We start from the raw sequence: 24,780 nt of genomic DNA, 5'->3' as shown, positions 1-24,780 counted from the left end.
CAGACACCTTGGCTTTTTGGCTAAGATCACACATAGCATCAATTTAACATCTGATACAATCCTTCTTTAAAGACATCTGGAATCTCCTGCACTTGTTCATTTCCACCAGAACCCACAAAGTGCTAGTGCTAGGTACTTTCCAAGCAGGAAAGAAGGAAAGGTCCCTGCCTTGAGGAGCTCAAAGATCTACCAGGTCTTTCTCATTTCAATGTCCTAGTAACTAGTATTGTACAGTGTTCCCCTATCTGCCCTCATTACAAAACTGGGGTAAAGTACGTTCCACTTGTGAGGTCTAAATGATGCTTTGGCATTTTACTGGATGCATTGACAGTACACTACCGTGTTCAACTTCAGATGTATAATTTGTGGGGTGGGGGGAAGATGGGAGTGAAGCTCTTGGAGGGGGTGCATCTCTTCTCCTGGGAATATTGAGAAATACCTACTATTTCATACAGTGTGGTCTATTTTAAGGCAAAAAATTCTGCTCTTCAGAATCCTTGCAGCCTTCCCGTCAATTAGGTGATAGAATTGTAACAAGCGGCTCCCAGAGCCTTCTTCAGTGCAGTCACTGATTTCAAGAGTGTAGTTATCATCAATCTTTTGTTCTATATTATGTGGGTGTCAAGAAAAAATACTCTGCAATTTCCTTTTTATTTTTATAGTGTGCTACTGCTAACACAGGACGGCCAACCTGGATCTCACTTAATTTTATATAGGGCTTTTCATATAAGCTGAATTCCAAAATGCTTTGAGTTTTGAGTTTATGGATGACTAGTGGTCCATGAAGAGCTGGCTAGTCATAGGGTGGTGACTCAAGCAGGACAGTGGTATGGGGCTCAACCACTTTTATTTATTTCCGGCTGGCAAGTCACATTAAAAGACAGCTATAGATAACAGTTAATTTCCTAATATTTGCCAAGATTTTCTGAAGAGATTGGCGATTTTGGGTGTCCAACCTGAGGCATCTAAAAGGGGCCTGCTTTTCAGAAAATGCTTTAAAAATGAGGCCCTTTTAAAAGATCTCTTAGCGACTAGTAATCTTGGGTGCCCAAGTGGAGCCCATCACTTTCCCATTTAAACAATTGCTGTAGTTGCTAGTGAGATATTATGCAAGTAAGCAGGTGGGGAGTTGATACTCATGATCATGAATCGGCAAGAGAGGTTGAGCCACAAAGAAATTGTTTGATTAAGAATTTGAACCCCCCCACTGCTTAGTTAAATTGTAGGACCCATACAAAATAATGGAAGGTGCAAAAAAGTTAGGAGCTTAATGATGAGAAAGAAGAAAGGTTTTCAGATGAGATCAGAAAATGGATGAAGAACTATAGATGTTCAGGGAGGCTAGTCCAGTTGGCTGGAGCTATGGAGAAGGATCTCACACCAGAAGGGTCAAGGCAGCATGAATGGAGAGAGAAAATCCGTGATAGACCTTGTGTCTTTTGTACACCAATAACACAGCCTATCAAATGGGTGCTAAGACTATGGAAGGTTTGAAAAACAAGGGGCCAGATGGTGTGAGTTGGAATAGCTCCACTGAAGTCAATGGATCTACACTAACTTTCATCAGCTAAGTGTCTGGCCCACGGAGGACAGTTTGAACAGGATCCCGAATAGAACAGGAAGCCAGGTGAACTGAGGATGGAGGTGAAGGGGTGGCTCTTCTTTTAGAAGGTGGGTAGCAGCTTTGTGCATGGGCTTGAGTGTGAAAGGCTGGGAATTTTGAGGACAGTAGGCAGAGGATTTGAAGTTGTCCAGGTGAGATGAGATGAATGGGGATTTCAGCAGAGGAGGAATCCAAGGGGTGGCTCGTGGAAACAACATTTCAGAAATGAAAACAAGCAGATTTGCAAATATGGAAGAAGGAGAGTTCAGGATCAGAGATAGTGGAAGCAAATGGGAGGCCTTGAAACAGCTGTGAACATGGTTATTACCAGGCAGCCATGTCTCTAGTTAAAATAATCAGTTGGTAGGTAGAATGTACAGACAGGGCAAGCTAATAGTGATTGCAGGTATTACTTTTATCATTAATAATTATTTGTATTGTGATAGGGTCTGGGTGCCCCAGCCATGAACCAGGATCCCCCTGTGCTGGGCACAGCACAAAAACACAGAACAAAGATGGTCCTGGCCCAGCGAGTTTACAATCTAAGTACACAACAGGAGACAACAGGGAGCAGAAGGAAACAATGAGATAGTACAAGTTAGCATGACAGGCAGTGGCCTTAGCATACCAACTACCTAGGCACTGCATACACCCTAACACAGAGCCTGTGGATTTGTATGGGGGTTGTTGTATGAGTTGAGCACCATTCACCACAGTCATAGAAGCAAACACACACTTGCACATTCCATATACAATGCAGCCATCATGCTCCTGTGAGAAGGGCCATGGAATCTTGAATATTCTCTAGTGATTATGGCCCTTGGTTTACTTACGTGATGTACTTTACCTGGAGGATGGCCCCTCTTGCTGCATAGCGACACTTTGCACCAGGGCGCCATACTGATTCAGAGAGAAGAGCACCACCTAATGAATCTCCACTACTATTTTTTGCAGCATGCCCTTCTCACAGGTTCAACAGCAGAACGACTGAAATGGCCCCAAACATACTCCAGTAACACGGATTTGGAGCAATCGTGCTAAAATCACTTAAATAAAAGTGGTTGAGCCCTATAGCACTGTCCTGGGGCATTGGGCCAGGAAAGGATGCTGTTTTGCTGTATTTCCCCTCCCCAAAGCAGGGCATGATGAAAGAGAATCGCGCTGGCATGCATGATCTTAGCAATAGCAGCATGCAGGACTGCAAGCACATTGCAAGGCAAGCACACTGCGGGACTTTGCCATAAAACAGCAATGGCTCGGTCAGCATGTTGGCATTGCAGAGTGGTGCACCAGTCCATAGGTGCTGACTTTTATTTTTTCCCAGGGGTATTCCATCCTGCTTGGCCTTAGGCCAAGTGCCCCTTCCCCAAGGCCCCACCCTCACCCTGCCTCTTCCTGTCCCTGCTCCTCCCCCTTTGGTGAGGCTCCACCCCTGCTCTGCCTCTTCCCACCCCTGCTCTGCCCCCTCCCCTGAGTCTCCAAATGCTCTCTGCTCTTCTCCCCTCCCCCCAACACCTCCCCCAGACGCCCAATAACTTTGGTTGGTGGATGCTGAGCACCCACTATTTTTTTTCTTTGGGTGCTTGAGCCCTGGAGCACCCATGGACTCAGTGCTTGTGCACCAGTCCCCGCTCCAAAGCCATGTTCTCTGGAGCTTCTAAGAACCACCCTAAACCCACTGCAGTGCAAGCACACTGGGCTGTGCTATGAATTTGCTAGGCCTCATGTTGCCTTGAATAGGCCTGTGAGGGCTCATTCTCACAGGTAGCTCCTCAACACATGAAATACATGGACATGGGCAACAGTCCGTGTATCCCAGATCATACTGTACACTCCTCCCGCCAGTGGCTCAGTGAGACCCTGACAATTCATAACGAGGGTTTAAGCATCAGAAGCTAGGGTGCCCAAACAAAGACAAACAGCGCCAGGCTGCTGATCCAAGACAGACACTCACAGTCCCAGCAAAAGCCTAGCACTAACGGCAGCTAATTTTCAGCAGCGGTCTCACCCACAGGGCAAGTATGTTCTGAGCCAGCCTGACACCTCTGTCACAGTTGCATATGTGAACAAATGAGGTTACTCAAAATAGGGCCTAAGTGGAATTTAACTGGTGACTAGGCAGGTGCTAGCGCTCTGCACAGGAGTGAATTTCATCCAGCAAGAGGATAGGCCCAGAAAGCTGCTCCTTTCACGGCATAGGCAGAAATTATTCTGCTCGCCCTCAGAGCCCATTATTGCACTGGCATTGGGGGGCCCCTGGGATGACTGAGTGAAGAGAATTTAGCTTGGTGAGTGATCCCAGAATCATTGCATATTCAACACACTGAAACACACACGGGTCATACTGTGCACAATTTGGTTTGTTTCCAAGGACGACCACAAAGCCAAAACCTAAGCAAACAGGTATCTGGATCCCAAAGCAATGCCAAGCCCCTCCCCCTCCTTTTATAGCCCCCTTCCCAAAGTCTTTCTTTCAGATCTAAGTTCAGACTCCGACCCCCACCTTTATTCTGGACGCTGTCCCATATTTTAATAAGATGAAGTTAAAAATATTTGGAGCCCAGGATGCATATGTATCAATAAGCATCCCTCATGATCTCTGACCATTGCAAACCTGAGGTTTCCATCCCCTGCTTGGCCCTCACTGTTTGTCACTCCTGACAGAGTTATGGTCAGAGGCATGCCTTCTATGTATTCAAGGCATGCAGTGCATATCCCAGGACTGGCTGTGCCCACGGGACAATTCTGTCCGGCCCCTGAAAGTGCACAGCAGACGCCATTTTCTGATGTGACCTTGCATGCACCATACCTCTGAGGGCCACATCAAGGACACCATTTTGCCTGCAAGTATAGAATTGCATGCCTGACTAAAAGTGTCATGGCATGTCACTGGTTATGGCTATTGTTAACCGTGAGCTCCTTGTCCGTGTGTGAAGCCTAATCCACAGCTTAGCGCGTCACACCGAACAGTCCAGTAGAAGAGCCGGTCAAAACTTTCCCCTCAAAACTCTTTTTCAATGGAAAGCTGGGTTTTTGACTAAATGACTTTTCTCACCCAAAAGCATCTGCTCTCTTTTTATCGAAAAACCACAGACTTTGGGGGTTTAAGTCAAAAAACTAAAAGTTCCCTTTTCTAAAAATGAAAAGTTGAAATTTTCAGTGGCACATTCCCCCATTTTCCAACCCATTCTGTCTGCCTGGGTTAGATTGTGCCTTTAGTCACAGCAAGGGGTGCTGCATAAGCCCCATAATGCCAGAAAGGCATTGTGTTCATAGTTACCCCAGGGAAGCACAGTTCCTTCCCAGCTGCCCTCTGCTTGTGAGGAGTCATTTGCTTCTGGCCTATATCAAAGTCATGACACACACACGTACTCCTCACTGCCGGCTCCATGGCACAACTCATTCCTTTCCCCTTCCTGGGCACTCCCCAGACCTGCTCTGGGGCAGGAGTAAACAAGCATGTTGTTCACGGTCACTCTCCCACAAACAGGTATCCAACACCTGAAGAATCCATGCAGGGGTACAAGGGGGTTCTTATTCCCTGTTTCTCCTTTGTGCAGGTGTGTCGTCCAAGTCACAATCCAGCTCGTTAACCATGGCTGGTACTAGACATAGTTCTGAATTAGAGCAACAACTAAGCCTAATTACAATAAAATTAGACCCAAATCACAACTTAATGAAGAGGAGATAGCATGGACCAGTAGATGAGTCATTGCTCTGAGAGTCAAGAAACTTGGGTTCTGTTCCCATCTTAATCACCAATTTGAGCAGGTTACTTCACATCCTTGGCCCTCTGTTTCTCATACCTATTGTCTATCTAGCTTGTAAGTGTAACCCACACATCTCCTGGATGTGGTGCTCTGTCCCATCTAGTGGCACCAGGACTGCTTAGAGATTAATGAGTCTACTACAGCCTTAGCTAACGGCCACGGGGCTTTTAGCTCATGCAGTAGAGGCTCATAGACTAGGCTCCAGACGTCCCAGGTTTGGTCCTGCCTACCAACATCATCAGCGTTAAATAAGCTCTTCAAAGCAGGGACTGTCTCTATATGCTCACACAGTGCCTACCACAAGGGGTCCCCAGTCTTTATTAGGGCCTGTAGGTGATCATACAAATAAGTCATAATAGCACAGTGATAGATGCAGCATATGCGCCTAGATAGAATATAGTAGTTCGTGAAGTATTAGAATCAGAAGCACTACTTTAAAGCTATACCTATGAGCGAGGGATGTACACATACTGGTGATAACGCAAGGAAATTTAGTGTGAGTACAAACAGCAGCATAGCCCAGGTAGTACGGACAACAGTAGTGGAGCCACAGCTGAGCTGTGCAAAGTACAAACCTGAAAACGGTGGATACGTGCTTAACCATTGCCTGTGTGACCACAGCTACACTACTATTTACATTCATGCTAGGTCTCCTTGAGCTACCGCTGGTACTTGTAAACGAGTGGGTGAACCACGCCCCTAGCTCATAGCGTAACCATAGCCGAAGTGTCGAAGACAAACCACAATGGGCCAGATTTGTCCCTGGCTTCACTCCACCGACTTCAGAGATGAGTTTGTCCAAATTGTGCAGTGCCTACGCAGTTGGTCCTGACTCAAACAAAGCTCCCATTGAATTCAGTGGGAACATTTTTGCCTAAATCAGGTCCAGAGTGGATTGAACAGTAAATAAAAAAAGTGAACTTGCAAATATTTGCATCAAAAAAGAGACTCAGGGTATGTCTACATCTACAATTTTGCAGCGCTGGTTGTTACAGCTGTATTAGTACAGCTGTATAGGGCCAGCGCTGCAGAGTGGCCACACTTACAGCAACCAGCGCTGCAAGTGGTGTTAGATGTGGCCACACTGCAGCGCTGTTGGGCGGCTTCAAGGGGGGTTCGGGGAATGCGAGAGCAAACCGGGGAAGGAGACCAGCTTCGCCGCGGTTTGCTCTCGCGTTCCCCGAACCCCCCTGCAAACCACAGGGAAGGAAACCTGCTTGCACGGGGGTTCGGGGAACGCGAGAGCAAACCGGGGAAGGAGACCAGCTTCGCCGCGGTTTGCTCTCGCGTTCCCCGAACCCCCCTGCAAACCGCAGGGAAGGAGACCTGCTTGCTCGGGGATTCGGGGAACGCGAGAGCAAACCGCAGGGAAGAAGACCTGCTTGCTCAGGGGTTCGGGGAACGCAAGAGCAAACCGCAGGGAAGGAGACCTGCTTGCTCGGGGGTTCGGGGAACGCGAGAGCAAACCGGGGAAGAAGACCTGCTTGATTACCAGAGGCTTTCTCAGGTATGCTGGGATACCTGCTTATTCCACGGAGGTCAAGAAAAGCGCTGGTAAGTGTCTACACTTGATTATCTGCGCTGGATCACCAGCGCTGGATCCTCTACACCCGAGACAAAACGGGAGTACGGCCAGCGCTGCAAACAGGGAGTTGCAGCGCTGGTGATGCCCTGCAGATGTGTACACCTCCTAAGTTGCAGCGCTGTAACCCCCTCACCATCGCTGCAACTTTGTGATGTAGGCAAGCCCTCAGACTCAGTGCTGATGATTCATTAGGTCATGCTACTCATTAACTGAGAATGTTCAAGGGGTTACAGGGTATTTGTCAACATGTTTCTGCACCCCAAAAGCAGTTATGAATTTCAGCACAAATAACTATTCATCTGAAAATTCATACAGCATGTTTATTATAAAATATTTATTATGTGTACTACAGTGTCTCTAGAGGCCCCAGTTGAGATCAGGTCCCCCCATTGTGCTAGGCAGTATATCCCTGCATGGTGATAGTCCCTCCTCCTACCCTCAAAGAGCTTAAAGCAAAATAGACAAGGCAGCCAATGCATGGAGAAACTGAGGCACAGAGCGATTAAGTGAATTGCCCAAGGTCTCACATCAGGTCAGTGGCAGAGCCAGGAATAAAGCCCAGCTCTCAGACATCCAGGCCAGTGTCTAATCCAATAGACCACACACCTTCTCAAGGCATTAGTCCTTTATTTTCCTGCTTCAAAAGTTCAAGTCATACAGACCGAAGGCAGAAGGCAATGCTATGTGACTGTAGGTGAATGTAACAAACAATGGCTTTTGAAAGCCAACAGATTGCAAACACCCAACAGAACGAATGGTCCTTGTTGAAGCGATGTGCCGAGAGCATACAGGCAATGACTAAGCTTGCAGGAAGCAGGAGTGTTTCACAAACAACATGTTAACCAATAAATTGTCATTGCCAATTCCACATGTTCAAAACTCTTGAGTCCAGCTCCCTAATGTCACAAGACTTAAATAACCCCATAGTTGTTATTTTTTACATTTGCCTGCTGGTTTTTTAGGCTTTAGGGAACACTGGGGTAACATTTTCAAGCTTTTCTCTGCAACCAGAAGAGTAAGAAACTTTAAAAATAGAAAGAAAGTTGGCATTCTCGCACATTCACATGGCTCCTAGGGCTGGAGCTTTAAGAAAATCCCCAAATATCACGTGACTCACAGTAGCACTGAGGGTAAGAATGAAAAGCTCAGTTTGTAACTAGCTTCTCATCCTTGATGAACAGCTCACCCAGCTTTACACTGGGATTTTCAACTGAGCCCAAGGAAGTTGTGTGTCTGTCTCCTTTAGGTTCCTTTGAAAATCCCACTCTAAGTCAGAAGATTGTACAGGACGTCATTTCTCCAAGCTTGGAGGATAAGCTGGTAACATCTGGTGTTATGCTTTGTTAATCAGTGTACATCAAAAGATGCACATCTTTGCTGTTGCCAGGCTTCCTCTAGACCACTGGTGGGCAACCTGTGGCCAACGGGCCGCATGCGGTCCATCAAGGTAATCTGATTGCAGGCGAGACATTTTGCTGACGTGGACTGTCCGCAGGCATGGCCCCCCGCAGCTCCCAGTGGCCACGGTTTGCTGTTCCCAGTCAGTGGGAGATGCAGGAAGCAGCGGGCCACAGGGATGTGCTGGCTGCCACTTCCCGCAGCTCCCATTGGCCGGGAAGGGCAAACCACAGGGCTGGAAGCTGCAGGGGGGCCGTGCCTGCAGATGGTCAACGTCAGCAAAATGTCTCGTGGCCCACAGTCAATCCTCCGAGGCCTGTAGGGATAATCCAAACGGCATCGGATTTCATCCTCCCTGTTCCTAAGGAAAACTGCAACCATCCTCTGTTCTTTGTGCTGTCCTTGCCTCCATGAGGGAAGGAGGTCATTTATCTGCTGCCCTTTTTCCCGGAGCTCACTCTGGTTTCTGGAAGGGAAGGGAGCCATGCCCTGTTCAGACTTCAAGGCTCCGGTCCAGAGCCCTAAATGGAATCATAGCCTGGAGTTTTCAGACCACCAGCTGTTACCCTGGGATCACCTCCCTACTCTCAATGCAACCTCTGTCAGTCGTTGTTTGGAGCAGCCTGGACCCCCGAGATTCTACCTTTGTTTACATACCAATATTTAAAAGAAAAGATCCCAGCAGTGTCCAAGAGAGCAGCTGGCCCCGGATCTCCAGTTCGCTAAGGAGGAGAAAAAGAGCCTGCTCCAGTTAGTATTTGACCGGGAGACGGAAGTGGGGGCTCTGCATACAGGGATGGACAAGCTGTGGCATGCAGAGACTCTGAAGTCCAGGACGCAAACGTGAACTGAAAGGGCTCTTAAATGCTCTCCAGGTAAGAGAGACCTGGGAGAGTAGACTCTGACTAAAGAGGGCAACACATCAGAGAAAAGCACTCTCTCGAAACAGAGAGATCAGGGAAAGAAGACCCTGCTAAACCAGGACAAGAGATCGTAGTAGAACTACCACCCCAATCCTATTGGGGAGGGGAAGGGTGTGAAGGGGTGGACTAGGCCCAAAGGCCCCCTTCTGGAGGCCTCAGGGTTCTGCCACACCCATCCCAGGAAAGGAGCAGTGGAGTGGTTGTGAGGAAGAAACCAATCAGAGGGCCAGGAGAGCACTATAAAAAGGAGCTGCAGAACAGATCAGCAGTTAGTAGCTGCTCGGAGCTGGAGAAGCTGTGTGCTTGGCTGGAAGAGCAGCAGAATCATGCTCCAAATCATGGACAGCTACATGGGGGTAGGGACCAGGGGAATGAGAGGCTCCTGGCTGGTTGCTAGGACTGAGCCAAAGACAGTTTGCTAGCAGGGACCGGAGGAGCAATGAAGGAGCTCCTGGCTGGCTGCAGGGGCTGAGTAGGGACTAAGCCTGGGGAGGGCGACAGGAAGATAGTGTCTCCAGGGAGGAAGTCCTGAGGATACAGCCCCACACCAGGTGGTGTAGATATATACGTCACACTAAGGAAATCCTCAGACTTCAATTGCTGATTCTCTTCTAATGGAAAAGCAAACTGCAGCCCCTGCCCACCCCAGCCTGGGATCTGCTACTTCTTGGCAGAAAGGTGTCGATGCTATATGTTTTTGCACATAGAATCATAGAATCATAGAATATTAGGGTTGGAAGGGACCTCAGAAGGTCATCTAGTCCAACTCCCTACTCAAAGCAGGACCAATTCCCAACTAAATCATCCCAGCTAGGGCTTTGTCAAGCCTAACCTTAAAAACCTCTAAGGAAGGAGATTCCACCACCTCCCTAGGTAACCCATTCCAGTGCTTCACCACCCTCCTAGTGAAAACGTTTTTCCCAATATCCAACCTAAACCTCCCCCACTGCAACTTGAGACCATTGCTCCTTGTTCTGTCATTTGCTACCACTGAGAACAGCCTAGATCCAGCCTCTTTGGACCCCCTTTCAGGTAGTTGAAAGCAGCTATCAAATCCCACCTCATTCTTCTCTTCTGCAGACTAAACAATTCCAGTTCCCTCAGCCTCTCCTTATAAGTCATGTACTCCAGCCCCCAAACATTTTTGTTGTCCTCTACTGGACTCTTTCCAAGTTTTCCACATCCTTCTTGTAGTGTGGGGCCCAAAACTGGACACAGTACAGCAGATGTGGCCTCACCAGTGTCAAATAGAGGGGAATGATCACATCCCTCGATCTGCTGGCAATGCCCCTACTTATACAGCCCAAAATGCCGTTAGCCTTCTTGGTAACAAGGGCACACTGTTGACTCATATCCAGGTTCTCATCCATTGTAACCCCTAGGGTCTTTTCTGCAGAACTGCTTCCTAGCCATTTGGTCCCTAGTTTGTAACAGTGAATGAGATTCTTCTGTTCTAAGTGCAGGACTCTGCACTTGTCCTTGTTGAACCTCATCGGGTTTCTTTTGGCCCAGTCCTCTAATTTGTCTAGGTCCCTCTGTATCCTATCCCTACCCTCCAGCGTATCTACCACTCCCCCAAGTTTAGTGTTATCTGCAAACTTGCTGAGAGTGCAGTTCACACCATCCTCCAGATCATGAATGAAGATATTGAACAAAACTGGCCCCAGGACCGACCTTTGGGGCACTCCACTTGAAACAGGCTGCCAACTAGACAGGGAGCCGTTGATCACTACCCGTTGAGCCTGACAATCTAGCCAGCTTTCTATACACCTTATAGTCCAATCATCCAGCCCATACTTCTTTAACTTGCTGGCCAGAATACTGTGGGAGACCGTATCAAAAGCTTTGCTAAAGTCAAGGAATAACACATTCACTACTTTCCCATCATCCACAGACCCAGTTATTCCTCACAGAAGGCATGAATATACAGTTGCTCACCATTAAAATGCAGCTATTTCTGGGGTAAAACATAGCAACAATTTAACAGAACATGTTTGTTTAGGACAAAGAATACCACATCCAATTAACATGACACGCGGGATTTAGGTTAGCAGAGTATAAATGACCTATGCTGGAATTTGGCCAGGTAACCTGTTTTAATATTCCTTCTCTAGAGAAAATTGCTATGAGATTTTTTTGATGAACAAGAGCAGTCAGGATCTTTCTTGGTTTCATGCCTCATCCTAAAGATGCCACCTAGGGTGACCAGACATCCTGATAAAATTGGGACCGTCCCGATATTTGAGTAGTTGTCCCTCATCCTGACCGATCTTAGGTCAGGACGCAATTTGTTCTGATTTCACTGGGTTGTTTTTTTTCCCCCGCTGGCAGCACTCAGCTTTTTTTTTTTTTACTCTGCCAGCAGACTCTCCTCCTCCACGTGTCCCAATATTTTCTTCATCTCCTCTGGTCACCCTAATGCCACCTATAGCAGCACAGTACCCTCTGTCCTGATATTGTGGCATCATCAGTACTGAATGAGAAGGAAGAGTGCCACTTAACCATGCAGTCCAAATGGACTTTGGCTTTTTTAGGGTGCATGTGGGAGAGGAAAAAAGCCAATCAGGAATCCAGAAAATATGACAGTAATTCAACAGCTGTCAGTGCTGCCTGCAGGTTCCCTCATGACATCAAAATTATTTATAAACAGAAGGTTGTTAGCCACAGTGTGAAAAGAAATAAGTTCTATGGTAGAGTAATATCTCAACGGGGTGGATTTTCAAAACCACTCAGTTAGGGGCAATGAGATGCAAAACGACATGTGCAAAGAAATGGAAACAGACGTTGGAGATGAAAGAGACCTTTGATATCAAATGTCTTTCTGCCAGCACAGGACTGTTCCTTACAGGACATAAATAGACTCTAAATGTAAATAGAATATATATATTTTTAATTCAGACATAGTTTTATGCACCTAAATGTGATACATGTAGCTTGAAAATAACATAAGAATGGCCATGCTTGGTCAAACCAATGGCCCATCTAGCCAATATCCTGTCTTCTGACAGTGGCCAATGCCAGGTGCTTCAGAGGGAATGAACAGAACAGGCAATCATGGAGTGATCCATTCCCTGTCACCCATGCCCAGCTTCTGGCAAACAGAGGCTAGGGATACCCAGAGCATTGGATTGTATCTCTGACCATTTTGACTGATAGCCATTGATGGACCTGTCCTCCATGAAAACATGTTTTGATTTCTGTGGCAAGCAACCTTTATGTATCAAAGAGTACTAGCTGCAGAGGTAGCCAACATTTTGTTGCCCAGTTGTTACAGAGGAGAGACGCACACACAGTGGTCTCTCCAAGAGAGGTTACTTTTGTTCTTTCTTGCTGTTTCCCTCAATCTATAATAAAAAGTCATTTCAGCTGTAGGTCAGTGGCTTGCTCATTGGGGATGAAAATTTCACCCTAAGGGATGGCCTGGCATGTTGCAAAGGGCAGCATGTAACCCTACTGCCTCAGGAATGGACTTTTTTTCCTAAATGAAATTTTGTCAAAATGGCCGCGTTCCCAGGGAACGTTTTGATTTCGATGAATCAGCATTTTCCATAGGCAAAATGTTCCACTGGACATTTTTCAACCGGTTCTATTCTTGGTTGTGGTTAAATTCACTTTTCTGCAGAGCGCTTAAGCAATGCACAAGTTCATGCGCTGGCCTCTGACAGGGGAGACTTTCACCCTGGATGTTTCGCTGCTTGAAATTTACAAATCCCATGTGGGGAAAGAAGGAAAGAAAGAGTCACCTTCTTGGAGTTAGCATGAACCAAGAGGCTCCTCCTATACCGAAGCACAAGGTGGCATTATTTGATAAAATAAATGGGCAGCTAGGGAGTAAAGGCCATAAAGATGCAGTGCCTGTTCTTATAAGATAATTCCTGCAGGAATGATTAGAATGGCAGAGGGCTTGGAATGTAATCAGTTGGGTGTGCTGATCATCTAGGGCTGTAATTTTCTGTTCATTCCCCCTCCCCCTCAATCAGTTGTGACATTTTCATTCTTTTTCTGCTAATAGCCATGTTTCGCCTTTTGGAAATCACTTGTTTCCTTCTACTCTGCAAATTAGCCCCTTGTTAATAGATAAACATATTTATACAAAAATATCAACGAGACACATGTATCATTAGTACATTATGTATCAAGAGTACTAATGTATCATTAGTACGTTGAAATGCCTTCCCGTTTGTTTTGCACTGTGTACTGTCATTTAGATGCATCTAGATATAGCTATGATATTGGTTTAATTTTCCTCCTCTTCTTTGTAAAGGTATAAGGGAGATCTTTCCTCTGGGGTCAAAGGCCTGGCACTGTCTATCTGATTAGCCCCATCCACTGCACCTGAGAAAGACCTGGACCTTAATTAGCTGACCTTATACAAGAGGGCAGTAGGAAATGGAGACCAGAAACTGCATCACCCTCCAGAGAGCTGAGGGGATAAGGGCAAGGGCAGGGGCACGGGTAGGGGTAGGATCAGGGCTCAGCTTGGCTTGGCTTGGCTTGGCTGAGCTCCCAATGACCTAGTAGTAGAGCTACTACAGAGAGGAACTGCTAGTCAAGAAAACCAAAGCGGACAGGAGGGGAGACCATTGGGAGCCCTTTATTGCTGAGGATGTGAGGTAAGAGCCAGGAAGATCTTGTTACTGGTGCAAGAGACAGACTTGGGGAGGGGCCTGTTTTGCTTGCACACACTTTGAGGGAAGAGTCTGCAAGGATTTTGATCATGTTTTGTTAAGAGAGGGGTAAAGCAACTACCCCCTGCTGAAAACCGCTTCCCTGGATTCCTTGAGAAAGCCCAGATGGAATTAACCCCAGGGAGCGAGCTGACCCAGCAAGAACAAAGCTTGCTCCGATAGGAGTGCTCTCCAAGCCTTTTATACTCTTCTTTACAGCCCTTATTGCAAGACACTGGGTTACATTATTGGGGCAAAATGCCCAGGAACTGAAATGGCAAACGTGATTTGGAAATTTAAATGTAGTTTGACGTTTCACCATTAGGGGTCAGCTGTTGCCTAGTGGATTGAGGACAGGGAAGGATGTGGAAAAATTGGAAAGAGTCCAGCGGAGGGCAACAAAAATGCTTAGGGGACTGGAGCACATGACTTATGAGGAGAGGCTGAGGGAACTGGGATTGTTTAGTCTGCAGAAGAGAAGAATGAGGGGGGATTTGATAGCTGCTTTCAACTACCTGAATGGGGGTTCCAAAGAGGATGGATCTAGACTGTTCTCAGTGGTAGCAGATGACAGAACAAGGAGCAATGGTCTTAAGTTGCAGTGGGGGAGGTTTAGGTTGGATATTAGGAAAAACTTTTTCACTCAGAGAGTGGTGAAGCACTGGAATGGGTTACCTAGGGAGGTGGTGGAATCTCCTTCCTTAGAGGTTTTTAAGGTTAGGCTTGACGAAGCCCTGGCTGGGATGATTAGATTGGGAATTGGTCTTGCTTAGAACAGGGCGTTGGACTAGATGATCTTATGAGGTCCCTTCCAACCCTGATATTCTATGATTCTATGACAGGCTGGGAGGCAAGAGATTTGGGATCCATTCCTTACACTGTGAGGAACTGACTCTATCTGCCTCTGTTGTGGTAAAGGGGCTGGACTGTATCTCAGGAGATCTGGGTTCAGTTCCTGACTCTGCCACAGATTCCTTGAGTGGCTGCTCTCTGTGCCTCACTTCCCCATCTGTAAAATGGGGTAATACTCCATTTGTCTTGCCTATTCTTTGGGGCCCGTCTCTTACAATGTATACATACAACACCTAACACAGCAAAGGCCCCAATCTCAAGTGAGGTGTCGAGATACTGTTTATATTTTTGTGCCTCCATTACCTGATCTGTAAAACAAGAGTGCTGAGAGCCATTGAACTAAACTGTAAACTCCGTATATTATGGAAACCACTTCAAGCCAGGGGTGCAGGAGCACCCCGAGTTCCAACCCCTGTGCTGTAAAATAGAGATAACCATGCTTCCACACCCTTGCAAAGCATGTTGTGAGCTAGAGATGAAAATCCTCTGCCTTTGTGGAGTAGTTCATTTTAACAAGACCCATTATGTTTCATATACAGCACAAGTGCTTCTGTCCATCTCTATGGAGCATTGTCATGTACATCATCCTAGGTTAAGCCTTCTTGATAGCAAACATGATTTTTTAGATATTACATTAGATTGCTCTGGACTGAATGTTTTGAACTTCACCCATCATTATTTAGAATCTGCAATATTGGTTTGTGCTGTTTGTGCTGTTGCTGCAGCTTGATACCTACAGTATGTTAATCTGTCTCTGTGACGCTCCTGGCCCAAGTGATGGTCAGATGACCTTTAATTTGTGACAACAGCAAAATTATGGGGCCAGAGCCTCCACTGATGTAAGTGAGCATAATTCCTTAGTCTAGCGAGACATAGTGGACTGGAGACTCTGGTCCATCTCCCACCCTTAACTAGCACCATCGCAGCTCTAGCAGTGATCGCACCAATGAAAGTCAGGCCAGCCAGGGCTTGACAATTAAAATACCAGCAGCCACTGAGCCTGCTGGTCTACACTAGCACTCATTTGCATTGATCCAAGTGCAACGATAGGAGTGCACAGAAAAATACTAGTGTGGACAATCCTCTTTCAACCTGCTGCCATGAAGTGGCACCTGAAGCATAAGCTGCAGCAATCAGGATTCTGATCCTGCAGGGTGCTGAGTGCCACTGGTGGTGCTGAGCACCTCATTTTTGCTCACATCGGGCATGGTCCTGCAGCAAGGAAGCCAGAGGGTTCTGGTCTTCAAATGCCTTGGATCAGCCCCCCCAATGCCAGTAAGGTGACCAGATGTCCTGATTTTACAGGGACAGTCCCGATATTTGGGGCTTCTTCTTATATAGGCTCCTATTACCCCCCACCCCCATCCTGATTTTTCACACCATCGGCCTCCATGGCAGCAGAATTGGGTCTTTAAATGCAAGGGAAGGTTCAGCACTTTGCTGGATAAGGCCCCAGCTCCTTTCTGTACCATTGCGCAAATAGAACAGATCATATTCTACCATTACAAATGCTAACCACATTAGCATTAAAGTAAGTCTATATATCACGGGCTCATTACGTGCAAGTTACAGTGAATTAATGTTAATGAGGCAATTTTGGTCATTTCCAGCTTGTATGCAAAATAATTATTTTTAAATGCTCACAGAGTATCCCCTAATTAAGCTGATAAATTTCAGCAAGCTCTTGCAAGACAAACTCTTCCTCCTCCACGTAGCAGGAGCCCCCCCTTTGAAATTCATTGCAGTTGTGCCTTGCTGGCACAGAAGATATTTCAAATGCTTCCCCTTTGGTGTATTTTAATGGGCTGAACAAATGGAACCTTTTGCTGAAATCAAAGACAGAAAAATAATCAATAGCTTTCGTGGGGGTGGGGGAGGAATCAAACTCTTTTGTTTAACAACTGAAGGACAATGAAACACCAAATGTGCATGAGCATCAACTGCAGCTAGTTAGTTCACAGGAATCATTAGCTCATTGTAAACCTGTTTCCCTAAAATGTAGGTAGAAAATTTTATTTGACTTTAAAAATTAAGAGGGGGCTACATTTTCCAGTGTTACATGATGAATTCTGTGTACACAAATTGGGTTAATAATGGGCTGTCTGTATGCAACTCACCCAAGATGGTATAATACACCAGATCATGTCCTGCTACAGCAGGGGTGGCCAACCTGTGGCTCCGGAGCCACATGGGACGCTTCAGAAGTTAATATGCGATTCCTTGTATAGGCACTGACTCTGGGGCTGGAGCTACAGGCGCCAACTTTCCAATGTGCTGGGGATGCTCACTGCTTAACCCCTGGCTCTGCCACAGGCCCTGCCCCCACTCCACCCCTTCCTGCCCCCTCCCCTGAGCCTGCCGTGCCCTCACTTCTCCCCCCCAGAGCCTCCTGCGCACCACAAAACAGCTGATAGGGAGGTGCTGGGAAAGAGGGGGAGGTGCTGATCAGTGGGGCTGTTGGTGAGTGGGAGGCGCTGAGAGCCAGGAGGAGGGAGCAGATGGAGGGCTGCTGACGTATTACTGTGGCCCTTTGGCAATGTACTTTGGTAAATTCTGGCTCCTTCTCAGGCTCAGATTGACCATTCCTGTGCTACAACCCCCTCCCACTCGCTCTCATGGTCCAAATAGAAGTTATGAGTCTACTACCAGCTAATGGAGTTACATTTCTAGCTCAAGTGGCAGAACCCCATGCTTTAGGTTTGGCGGTTGTGATTGAAGGCACCTCTGTATTCACACCCCACACACCATTTTAGTAACCATTGCACAAAATAGGCCTTGTGAGGTGTCATTTGAAAGCAAATAATTTGCTGGTCAATAATTTCATGATACAATGTATATAGCAACATTATATGTAAAGTTATGAACATAAGCTGAACTCATGACTGAAGTGTGTTTACCAAAGAAGTCTGGGGAGGAGATTAACCTATTTCTCAAAGACAACAGACAAGTTGGCTCCTCTAGCCAGGTGTCATCACTAGGGCAATCACCTGTGGAAGGGGGGCAGGAACAAACAGATCTGTATCTTAGCAAACAGCCTGGAACCTCTTTCACCACCAGACTCCTTGACTCTGACCTCACAGTGGGAATGAACTTAACCTAGGGGTAATCTGGAGGAAAATGCATTTCCAAGGATGACTGAACTATAAAAGTGAGGGGCAAAGCTACACCAAGTTATTTCTCCCTATCCATCTCTCTCCCTTTCACTTAAGATGACAATAGAAACAGCTGTTGGACTTGAGGAGCAGATCCTGGCCTGAGAATTTGATTAGCAATGTTACTGGAAACATGCGGTAAGGGACTTACCTTGAACCCAGTCTAGTTTAAGTTTTAGTACTAGAAAGTGTTTGATCTTTTTCTCTCATAATAGTTTCTGACTTTAATGACTTTATACTTGTTCTCACTTAAAACCACCCTCCTTGTAGTTATACTTTTTTATTCTTTAATCAAAACTCATCTAATACTGTGTTTAAATGCAATTGTGTGGTTAGCTCCTGATACAACAATTTGCTATTTTAAATTGATCCCCTTAGAGGGTCAACAGACTACTATATCTGGACTGTCCAGGAGAGGGCTGGGCTGTGCAGAACACACATTGTGCAGGAAATTCAGGACTTGACAGTGTGTTGGCATCATCCTGCAAGTGCTAACCCAGGCTGGTGGCAACCAGAGTGTGACGGCAGGCTGCATCTACACATGGACACTCGGATACGGTTTGTGAGGAACCCAGTTTAGGAGCTAGAGCAGTGTACATTGTGAGGCACCTCAGCTTGCGAGGCAGGTGGTACAGCCCCTCACTGGTCCAGATTGCACCCCAGAATGTCATAGTGGCAGTGGGATCTAAGAGCAGTTGACTGCATACCATGCTATCTGCCACCACTAGCTAGCATTTTAACTGAATGGGGGTGAGAACTGAACAAGTAAAATATCCAGACGGTGGCTAAGTGATGAGATCAGCGGGTCAAGGCATCTCCTGCCTGCACTTTCATTATATGGACAAGGTAATAATACCATGCTTTTTTCACCCCGAGACCTCAAAGCACTTTACAGGAGATTATCATCCCTGTTTTATGGACAGCAAAACCAACATACAGCAGTGAAGTGACTTGCCCAAGGTCATTTAGTAGGCCTGAAGCAAAGCTGAGGCTAGAACCCAGGTCTCCTGGCTCACAGTTCAGTTCTTTAGGCCACATTGCCTTCTACTGTCCTCAAACAACATATTACCTGGTGCTCCCGCTGGGGTGGTATGGTTCCTGAGTCCTATCGGTGTTTTATCAAGTGAGCTGCTTTGAAGTCACTATGCCTGATCCAGACAAGTCTGCTCCCGTGCCCAAGAAGGGCTCTAAGAAAGCGGTGACCAAGACCCAGAAGAAAGGGGATAAGAAGTGCCGCAAGACCCGGAAGGAGAGTTACTCCATTTACATCTACAAGGTGCTGAAGCAGGTTATCCCGACACTGGCATCTCTTCCAAGGCCATGGGTGTCATGAACTCCTTCATCAATGACATCTTCGAGTGCATCGCCGGGGAGGCGTCTCGCCTGGCGCATTACAACAAGCGTTCCACCATCACCTCCCGGGAGATCCAGACCGCCGTGCGCCTGCTGCTGCCTGGGGAGCTGGCCAAACACGCTGTGTCAGAGGGCACCAAGGCTGTGACCAAGTACACCAGCTCCAAGTAACTGGTCTCTCTCTAAAAAAAACCAAAACCATGGCAGGACTGTGACTAAAACCTACAAGAAGCCTGATGCTGGCAGACCAGGTACCAGCTCATGCCAAGGCCCAGGGGCCCTCTGAACACTGACAGACGTGCAGCTGGAAACCAGTCTGGCTCCCCTGTGGTTTAGTATAGTTAAAAATAGATCTTAGTGTTACAAGAATGTGTTTAGACTTTATGGAATGCTTGTAGGATGCTGCATGTATTAATCCTGCTTATAATATCTGTGTCCCGTGGTATAGTTACACTGCAGTGTTTGCATTGTAAACCTCTAATTGTGTCACTCAAACAGGAAAGGAAGCATCCATTAAGGTAGAGTGCTCGTCCTGCACACAAGATGACCTATGGAAGGCAAATGAGGCATTGTGTAGCACTGAAGGACAGAGACCTTGTTGCCTGCATTCCTGACTGTCTCCAGGAAGGGGAAGCTTGTGCGTACACTCCATCTCAACAGCTTAGATCCTGGGATGACGAGGATAAAAAGCCCTGCCAAGGAGAAATTGGGATCTTTGTGCTGTCTGTACTCTGAGGGACAAAGCTGCCTAAATGTAAGCAAGAGGTGCCCATGTTGCTGGGTATGGGTCAGCCCTAAATGTCAGAGCTGCTTCTTATAGAAGCTTCTATTGTCTTTTTAAATCTAAGACCCTGTAACTTGTGTGTGTATGTGCCCTGTTTTAACCTTTAACATTTCTTTTCGTAGCTAATAAATCTTTAGTTAGTTTATTATAGGGTTGGCCACAAGCGTTCTCTTTGGTGCAAGATCTGAGTACAAATGACCTGGCGTAAGTCAGTGATCCTTGGCACTGGGAGTAACCTGGATATTGTTGTAATTTTTGGTGTACAGTGACCAGCAATCACATAGTCCAGCATGCCTGTGTGGCAGACTGGAATGCCCAAGGTGACTGTCTGACTCGCTGGTTAGACTGCTGTGGTGCTTTAAGAATTCACACTTGTTACTGGTAAAATCTAATTCCAGTACGTACAACCAGTTTGAGGGGTTTGCCCTGCTTCCTGACAGTCTGTCCCGCACTCGTCAGTGGTGTGTGTAGAAATGTAACTTTGACTTCTTTCGGGGGAGGGGATGTTTTGTGTCCCCCCACTCCAGCCAGGAGCTCACTTTCCCTCCCTCACCCCAGCTCTGGCAGGGGTTCACTTTCCTACCCACAGGCCCAGGGCCAGGAGGAGTTCTCTCTCCCTGCCACCATGACCCCAGGGCTGGAGGAGTTCTGTGCCCCTGACAATTATGGGAGGGGGCAAGCCCCTGCTTGTCCCCCCCTTGTGCATGCCCCTGGCTCCAGGACAGCATGACAAGGTCTGTATTGAGATGTGCTAGGCTTTAGCCAGTGTAAATTCCAAGAAAGGAGAAGAAATGATTAGGGTGGCTAAAGGGGGTCATAATGAGATGTAGCAAGATAGAAGACCGTCCTTGAGTTTAAGGTCTGAGACTGAGACGTCCATGATCTGGGTTTAGTTCCTGGCAGGGCCGGCCCACGACATTTTGGCACCTGAGGCGGGGAGCTCAAATGATGCTCTCATGCTCCCTCTCTTGAGCCAAAACTTTGAAAGGTCTCAGTTCTACCTTCTTCCTCTTCTACCCCCTCATGGTTCTGCTCTGCTACCTACCCCAATAAAGGAGAACTAAAAACTTAAAATGCCTTGTTCAAAATTGTAAATAACACTTAACTTTCAAATGCCTGAACAGCAAATGTAACTTTTCTTGTCTGTATAGTAAACACTAGCATTTTTATCTGTTTGAATAATCAAAGTGGTGCTTTCCGTGCCTTCTTGGTTGCAAAGATTTGAACCGCTTCCTGCTGAAGGTCCACAGTCTGGGCCAGCTCATGCTCTACTGAGATGGTTGCAAGGCCGATCAGCCTCTCCTGTGTCATTGTGGAGCATAGATGTGTTTTTATTAACATCAGCTTGGAGAAGCTGCGTTCTCCACTGGCAACTGTTCCAGGAAGTGTTAGAAGTATGCGCAGAGCAACAAAAGCATTTGGAAAGAGGGTGATCATCTTATCTGTGTACATATATTCCAGAACAGCCTTTGGAGTTGATCCTGCTGAAATGTAACTTGAAAGGGCTTTCAGTCGCATCAATATTGCGCATGTCATCATGTGTCAACACTGTCTCAAGTGCCCTACATTGCTGTTGTAGGTCTTCTTCAGGTATAGTGACGAGTTTTGGAATATCATATAACATCCCAAATATACTGCAGTGTTCCTTGAGCTTCATGAAATGTTCTTCAACTGACTGTATTGCACAATCTAGCACCTGCTTAAAGAATTCAACTTTGAATTGTTGTTTGGGGTCTCTTATGGGATTATCCTATGCCTTGTAATCAAAATGTCATCTTCTTTGGTGACTCTTGTATTCTTGAATGGGTGGGAAAATAGCTTCAGTGTGAAGTTCCTCTGCCAACTTCTGTGCACTCTTCTGAATGTTTTGAAATCCCTCATTTGATCGGTAAGACTGTAGGTATGACTTTGCTTTGTCCAGTTGTTCCATTGCTCCAGATATATCAAGGTCAACACCTTGGAGTCTCTTGCTTACAACATTTATTTCAAACTGTATGTCATGCCACAGCAGTAAGCCACACGAGAAATTTGAAGTGATGTATGTTTCTGGTGATTCTATTTCCCTCTGCCACTGTTCTCCTACGAACAGTTCCTGTCATAGCATTATCCTCCATAATGGGAACTATGGCATCATCTATCTTTCCAGTTTGGTGTTTGATAGGCTTTATCGCCTCCACTCAACTTTCCCGTCACGTGGCACTCAGTGGTTTCAGTGTCAGAGAGGATGTTCCCAGATGTTGCTTCAAAATTTGCCATCGATGAGTTGATGCAGAGAAAAATACAGAGATGCTTTGAATTACATTAAAAAATTCAGCATCCTCACTAGAAGCTGACGCTGCATCACTGACCACCAAGTTCAATGAATGAGAACTGCATGGGACAAAAAAAATAAGCTCGAGAGTTTAACTCTCAGGTCTGTGTCTGCACACCTCTGTTCTTTCTTCTTATGTTGGCACCATTATCGTAGCCCTGACCTCTCATGTCAGCTATCGCAATTCCTGTATCTTCCTGCTTTTTAAGAAGCACATTTGTCATACCAGCTCCTGTAGTATCATCAATGTCAATAAATTCTAGAAAATGCTCTCTGGCAATCACCACTGCAGGGACATTTTCACTAGGTTCTGTTGTTGTTACAAAAGACACCATTAAAGTCATTTGTTCCATATGGCTGATGTCAGGTGTGCAGTCCAGACTAACAGAGTAATATCTTGCTGACTTCAGATCTGCCACAATCTTCTGTTTGACTTGTGTTGCCAGTAACTGTGTGATCTCATTTTGAATTGTTTTTCCCAGGTAGTGGTGTGGTATATTTCTTGGGTGGTCTCTTCTTAGATGCTCCTGGAGTACAGCAGCAAACTCAGCCATCAGCTCCACAATTTTAAGGAAGTTTCCATTGTTTTGCCCGTACAGATGATCTAAAGTGTCACGCAGTGCTAGGTTTTGGGTAGCAAGCATTCTCACAATGGCAATGAGCCTTTTCAGAAAATTTTGCCAGTAAACAGACTCTGATGCAATCTTCTCTTGATGCTGATCATCTATGGTGGCCTTTAACCTTAGTCTCATCTCAAGATCTTTCCACCTATGGAATACTCTCTGGTGATTTGCTGCCTTCTCATGGCATGCCAGATTTCTAGCCAGATTTTTCAAGTCCTTTGCTCCTGTAGAACCCAATGTGGCTGGAACATTAGACTGGAAGAGTTTGCAACAAAAACAATATGCAGCATTCTGGGGTTTTGAGTACATAAGCCATGGCCTCTCCACTTTGTCACCATTAGGGATTTCGTGCCAGTAATGTGCTGGATGGAAACTTCTATTTTCATTGTCTTTGGGGAACGTGAAGTTTTTCACTTTCTGTGGCCCATGCAGTACAAGGAAGTCCCTCAGGCTACTGCTCAAGTGAGTCCACAGTCCTGGATCATCTACACTTAAGGAACTAAACTCAGAAGCAGCTGTTTCTTGCACCTCCACCACATTCTTCTCTGATCTACACTTTTCTTCAGGAATGTGCATGGTTACATCCATTTGAGATGGAGATATGGATGCTGCAGTAGCTGCCAGGTCACCTGCACTCTGACTAACCGGAAGATCAGGCATCTCCTCACCACTCACATCCTCACTTGGGCTGGAAGACTCACTGTGGACATTTGTGTCTATGTATCTCAGGAGAGCTCCTTCCTACTTAGATAGAAAAGCTTCCTTTGCATTATTTTTCTGAATGCTGCCCAGAGGGGCGTTTTCTTGTTTCACTCATGACTGCTGTTCTGTGCCAGCTATAGTGGCTCTCAACACTCAGTTGAAGGGGACAAATAAACAGGCTGGTAACAGGGCCTGAGTGAGGGAAGATATCAGCGTCTTAAGGGCCTAACTGGCTCCTACTACTTCAGCTACTGCCTGTTCTCCTCAAATGGGTTCAGGGAAGCAGCAGGAAACAGGAAGCTCTCTGAGAAGCTGGTGTTAATTGGTCCAGGCGCCTGGGGATGCTAGATAGATACATAAGAGGCTCCTCCTCCTCTCTCTCCCTGCTACTTTCTGTTATTCCCTCTCACCTTTTCTCTTGTCTGCCTGTTATGTCTCTTGTGCCCTCCTTCCTCCAGCACAGCACTTCACCATCTCTGTGCATCTAGAGCAGAGAGAATACAGATGCACCGGCAGCAGACACAATTTTCTACACTCTAGGTCCTAGTGACGCCCCCCCAGTCTGGCACCCAAGGCGTCCGCCTCAGTTTGCCTCATGGTAAGGCCAGCCCTGGTTCCTGGCTTTGCTACATACCTCCAGTGTGCCCTTGGGCAAGTCTCAGACTCTGCCCCTCACTTTCTTATCTGTTCATGAGGATAATATCCTTTCTCCTACCCTTTGTCAGTCTCATCTCTCCAGGCTGTAAGCTCTCCAAGGCAAGGACTGTCTCCCCTTAAAGAAAGGTGTAAATCCAGAGTCCATCTGATGCCTTCAGTGGAATTACAGCTGACTCACACTGGTCTACATGGGGACACTCAGGAAAGTTAAGAAGAATTGACTGAAGCTATAAGGTTCAAGAGCATAAATTAAGTGCATTAAACTCCTGTGTGGATGCTCTCATGCAGAAGAGAAGCAGTCTGAATTTGCTGTAGCTTAATCCTCTCAGGATTCATCTTTTCTGAGTGTCCCCATGTACACAGGACCAGAGATCAGAATCCGGCTTTGGAATTCAATCTT

At 46.5% G+C, this 24,780-nt stretch overlaps 1 pseudogene; it reads left to right on the top strand.

Annotated features, from left to right (window-relative positions):
* Positions 1-453: 453 nt before the first annotated feature.
* LOC115645759 lies at positions 454-19,474 on the top strand (annotated as a pseudogene).
* The last annotated feature ends 5,306 nt before the right edge of the window (positions 19,475-24,780 follow it).

This window comes from Gopherus evgoodei, chromosome 1 (genome assembly GCF_007399415.2).
Source record: "Gopherus evgoodei ecotype Sinaloan lineage chromosome 1, rGopEvg1_v1.p, whole genome shotgun sequence".
NCBI classification, from domain to species: Eukaryota; Metazoa; Chordata; order Testudines; family Testudinidae; genus Gopherus; species Gopherus evgoodei.
The sequence above is the reverse complement of the archived record's forward strand: the minus strand, read 5'-3'. Positions and strand labels throughout refer to the sequence as shown.